Raw genomic sequence first — 5,708 nt, forward strand, 5'->3', positions numbered from 1 at the left:
AAGCAAAACCAAACAAACAGGACTAGATTAAAGCTTTTGCACAGCAAAGGAAACCATCTAAGTGAAAAGGCAACCTATGGAATGGGAGTAAATACTTGCAAATGATGCAACTGACAAGGGGTTAATTTCCAAAATATACAAGTAGCTCATAGGGCTCAATATCAAAAAACAATCCAATCAAAACATGGGCAGAAGACTTGAACAGACATTTTTCCAAAGACATGCAGATAGCTAACAAGCACATGAAAATATGCCCAACATTACTAATTAGAGAAATGCAAATTAAAACCATAATGAGGTATCACCTCGCATTTGTCAGAATGGCCATCATCAAAAAGTCTACAAATAACAAATGTTGGAGAGGATGTGTAGAAAAGATCCTGGTCTCTGCTGTTAAAAATTTTGGAGGCAATTTCAAAAGTTGAGACAAGCATTCCTAAAGCCCCTTCCACCTTTTGCACTTTCCTCTGTTAGGGATGCTCTGACCAATAAAAGTCATAGTAACCATCTTTAATTTTAAATTCTCTGGGGCCTTAGGGACTGTATCTCTATATGCCCATAGGCTTTAAAGATCCTCTCTAGAAATTCTGAAGGCTCCTCATTCCGTTTCTGTATTCCCTTCTGTGTTTTATTAAGGCTTCTTTGTTTCGGCCCCCTCTTCACAATCCTGCAAGAATGCGGTCTCAATAATGTCCAAGTTTGGGCCTATCCCAGCATCACACCCCAGTTAGGATGCATTGCTGGTTCAGCTGTGCTGGCAGCAGCCTGTATCGGGCCGCCAGGGGTTTCTGAATGAAGCTCACTTGCCTCCTCCCCAGCTCTACCCAGCACCATTCTACATGCTCCTGAAATGAGGAGGGTGGTTAATAAATTTTGAACACCGGCCCAGGTCGGGTTGTGGGTTGCAAGAAATCGATGAAAGAAAGTTTTCCATTCTTTTTGGGTCATCTCTATAAGTTGGCATATTTTTCTTGCAATTAAATAAATCTGAAATTGAAAAAGGAGAATGGACCCAGGTCAATCCCATCGGCTGCTCCATTTCAGCAATCACACCTCCAGTGGGGACTTGCCTTAAGGGATTTTGCCCCATCTGAGTTTGGGTAGCTCCCTGGCCAAATCGAGTACCCTGGCAGGTATGAGAGGGGAAGACCGCTCCTATTTCCTGTTTCTCTATCCTCAGAGACCAGCGGGGGCAGGAGTGGGGTGGGATGAGCCTGAAGCAGCAGCAGCACCAGCGTGGGGGATGGGAAAGGAACAGTCGAAGTGTTTGAATTCACAGCAAGTCCTCCTCCTTTGCTTTACAATCAAGTGAAACAAGTTTCTTTGCCTTCCCTTCCTGTTGGGGCATAATCTTACATTTTATGACACAATAACATAAAAGACTGTACAAAAGGTATTTCATAGCATTTTCCTTCCCATTTACAAAATAAATCTAGTTGCAAGATTTTATTGTAATTTAAGGATCTATTTTCAGGCCATTTTGCTCTGGAGTCTAAAGGATAGTGTGGCTATACAGTGTTACAAAAAATACCATCTTTTTCTTTCTCTTCTATGGATTCGTAACTGAAAGTCATCTACTTTTGGAGAATGCAGGCTAGAGGGCTGCAAGAGGGAACCGAATCAACATTGCCCATTTTGAAGGGGCTTTGCTTCCAGTTGCATCAACGAAACCTCTCTACAGGTTCTCTCTGCTTGGTGCTTCTTGGGCACCAAGAAGCTCAGTCCCCAATAGCCAATTCCTAACAATTAAGACAATCAGACCTAGACAGACAAGGGCAAACAAAAGCAGAACAAAAAAGACCAAAAAAAAAGTCCTGGGCCTTTAACCCAGGTACCTCAGCAGCTGTAACCTTTTATATTGTCTGCCCACATCCCACCAGCCGAGTCTCCAACCCACTACTCGGTCAGGATCGCACAAACAACCTGTGCACAGGTGCGTTTCTTTAACGAGGTTACCCAGAAGGCGTCTTCCAAACCCAAACCCCCCCAAACCGTTTTTTCATTGCACAGCAAAACTTAAGCGCCAAAGGTCTGTGGCACCTCACCTGGGAAATCCAAGGGACGGTCCCTGGAACTAATGGACCAGGCAGCTGCTTGGACTCATGCACAGGCTCTCAGTACCGGCGAGGGGCCCACGAACCACGGGCAAAAGCTCCATTTGGACTTACCTCCTATCTGGCTCGTCTTGCCGGACACAGCAAGCCAAAACGCTGAGATACCCAGGCTTGCAGCAAAGAGAGGGCTTATTCACAAGGCAGCCAAGCGAGGAGATCAGAGGACAAATCTCAAATCTGCCTTCCTGAAGGCAAGGGCCTCGGGTGTTCGTGGGATAACTAAGAAAGCAGCAGGGTGGTCTGAGGCTAGGAAGCACTTATATCATTCTGCGCAGGCGTAACCAGGCTACAGGCCTCTGCGCAGTCAAAACGTCACACTCGCGCATGCCCAGTTGAAGGGTTGGTGGTCCTATCCAGTCTTAACTGGCTTAGCTTGAACTAGACGCAGCTGACCGCAAGTTCCTAGAAAATAAGTGAGGCAAGCATCCTATTGTTTGGACTACCTGCCACTTGGAGAACGTGCAAGTCTTTAAATGACCTTGATTAGAGAAGGCAGGTGAAATGGATTTAACCCGTGGTTTCAGGTATCTGCCTTTACTTGCTAAGCATGGCAACCCTAATTCAAGAAAACTGAAGACATTCACACAAAGAATTGCCGGTGAATGTTCACAGCAGCATTGTCCGTCATAGCCAAAAATGGAAGCAATCAAAATGTCTACCAGCTGATAAACGGATTCTTTCTTAAAGTGCTATATTTATTCGGTGGCTTACTATTCAGTGATCAAAAGGGATTGACTGCTCGTACACGATGCAACATGCATGGGCCTCAACACCATCACAGCCAGTGCAATAAGCGTGACCAAAAGACTATGGGTGGAAACCAGTGGACTTCTTTGCAATGAGGGGAATGTTCTGAAATTGAATTTTGGGAATCAATTCACTACTCTATAAATTCAATAAAAAATCATTAATTATACACATATAATGGGTGATTATATACTGTGTAAATTATACCTCAGTAAATGTGTTAAAAAAAAAAAAAAACTCTCTTCTGCCACTCTTCCTGGCCCCAGCATACTTTATGTGCCAGTCCTAAGAACTCATCCTTCTGTCCCCCAGCATACCCTGCTTCTTGCCTCTGTGCTCAGGCTCTGCTGGCTGCTGGGACCACGTGTGCCCTTTCCTCTGCCTTGCTAACTGAATCATTCCCCAAGGCCCAGCTCAAATGTCATTTTCTCCACCTGCACTCATGCTGCCTGTTGGTAGATCACTGATTCCCGGTAGTATTTCCAAGTCACTTGCCTCAAATTCTAATTGTGCTTCATTCCTGATTTAACCCCCTTGGGGATTTTTAGAACTCTTTTCCTCTTCACCTTGAAGGAAGCAGAGGGTTTTCACACTTTTCCCTTTCCAAGCACCTAACATCAGGACTCACAAGATAGGTTCCAGGATTATTTGGATTCGAACTCTGCTGGACCTTTGGCTTTGCAGGGAGCCTGTCCTGAGTTTGATGTGCCCTGTCAATCACAGTACCGCTTCTGGGGGTGTCATCTCTGTGTCCCCACCACATTCTGTTTACGAAGCCATGTCATATGTACACACTCTGCCCTTTAAGCTCTTGTATAAATTTTGTGTCCTTAAGTGGTTCCGAGGTATAGCTCTGTCAGCTAGATAGGAATACCTCAAGAATGAGGACGTGTCTCATCCATTTGAACCTCTTGCCTAGCCCAGAGCTGAGCAGGTCCCAAGAAGACTTTGGTGAATGAATGAACATCCAGTTAAAGGAATCCTGAAAGAATATAACTGATCTGACAGAATCCAGCTACGGAGCTGGTTATTTACTTTACAAAAGCAAAGTCCTTCACTCCAGTGATCCCCAAATGGAGGGCCTGCCAGCTTTTTATAGACATTTCCAGCTCTAATATTTTATGATTCTAATATAGGTTTTACTTTTTTTCTTTCTTAAACCAATAAGTGAATGAAGTCTGCTTTGATCTTATTGGGATGTTAATATTTTCAATCTTTACTTTAAAAAGGAACAGGAGTTCGGTTCATTAGACTGCAGAGCCTGGGTTTTTAAGGAATGTGTCCTAGGTGTGGGTAAGCGTGATATGGAAATCCAGTGCTTGCTAAATACTGGTTGGATTTGGCAGGATGGCTCACCAGATATAGTTTGATTCCTCTTGGACTCTTTGGTTCCTTGGCTATGTCTGAGTCATTCCATAAGTCAGGCCGTGGGTCTGTGACTCAGGGAGCAAGGGGACTTGCACAGTATGTGACATATAATAGACACTCGATAAGTATTTGTTGGATGCCTGCCTGCCAAGGCCACGTGCTCTAACTTCTCTCAGACATGCAGACACTCTTTTGCTACTTTCCAGGATAGATGCTTCGCCTGCCTCTCTGGGGTACCCATTTTCAGTGACCAGGGGTGCATCCCCTATTTCATGGGACAATATGTGATTTCGGGGAAGTAATACTTATTAAAAGGTCTTTCTGGTACACTATCACTCCTTTTCATTGGTCCCACACATCAAGCTTTTGCCCCAGGACAGCCGGGTCAGAAATCAAGACCATGTCCCTTGGGTCAACTCTTTGCTTGGGTGAACAAACTGCACTTCTGAAACTGCTGTTCATGCTTTCCCAAGCGTCTCTCTGAATGATCCTGATTTCTTACTCTATTGCTACTAATCCATGCTCCTGGAGAAGATAAACCAGATTTCAGGTCTGTGTGGGTCTCAAAAGGTAATGATATTTATAAAACAAAACAAAAAGCCTTCCAATGCAACCTATTCTCCAAACATACTCAGTAGATGGCAGTGTTGCTCTTTCACCGGTATTTGGTCTTAGGGGTGTTTTTTTGTTGTTTTTGTTTTGCTTAGTTTTTATAAGATTTAGAACAGCTGAAGTTTCTGTCTAGCTTAGATTGTGGGTTCCACAAAATGTAGTTCTTTTTACTCAATCAGTCTTTTTTGTTCAGGGCCCTACCAAAAACCCTAAGTCCCTTGGGCAGACTAATAATTAAGTAAATCTTCAAACTAGTATTCTATTTAAAATTTTTTAATTACAAAAGTTAAGACATGGTTGTAAAAATTAAAAAGACACAGAAATGTAGAAAGTAAAAGTGAATGAAAGTTTTCCAGGTGTTTTACTATGCATATAAAATACATATATAACATTACATATATTTATGGGGTCATACTATTCATATTATTCTACAACTCACATTTGCTTCTTTACATAGTGTGTGTTCCTCCACATCAATACGTACGATCTTCATTCTTCCCACTTTCATGGTTTATGACATTTACATTCTGTTCTGGAACTATAGTCAAGTCTTCAAGGCTTGAACTTCTGAATACTTAAACGCAATAAAAATAATATTTACCATATTGTGGTTATATAAATATTAATCACTGCAGAACAAAATGTGATCAGATCTACAGAGAAGAAAAAAAAAATCCATGTACTTAACCCATACCATACAATTGTCAAGATTCAAAGCTGTTTTTTAATTTCATTTTATTTAAAAAAAATTTTTTTGCAGTACGCGGGCCTCTCACTGTTGTGGCCTCTCCCGTTGTGGAGCACAGGCTCCAGACACGCAGGCTCAGCGGCCATGGCTCATGGGCCTAGCCTCACCGTGGCATGTAG

The sequence above is a fragment of the Tursiops truncatus genome, chromosome 6 (genome assembly GCF_011762595.2).
Source record: "Tursiops truncatus isolate mTurTru1 chromosome 6, mTurTru1.mat.Y, whole genome shotgun sequence".
NCBI lineage: Eukaryota > Metazoa > Chordata > Mammalia > Artiodactyla > Delphinidae > Tursiops > Tursiops truncatus.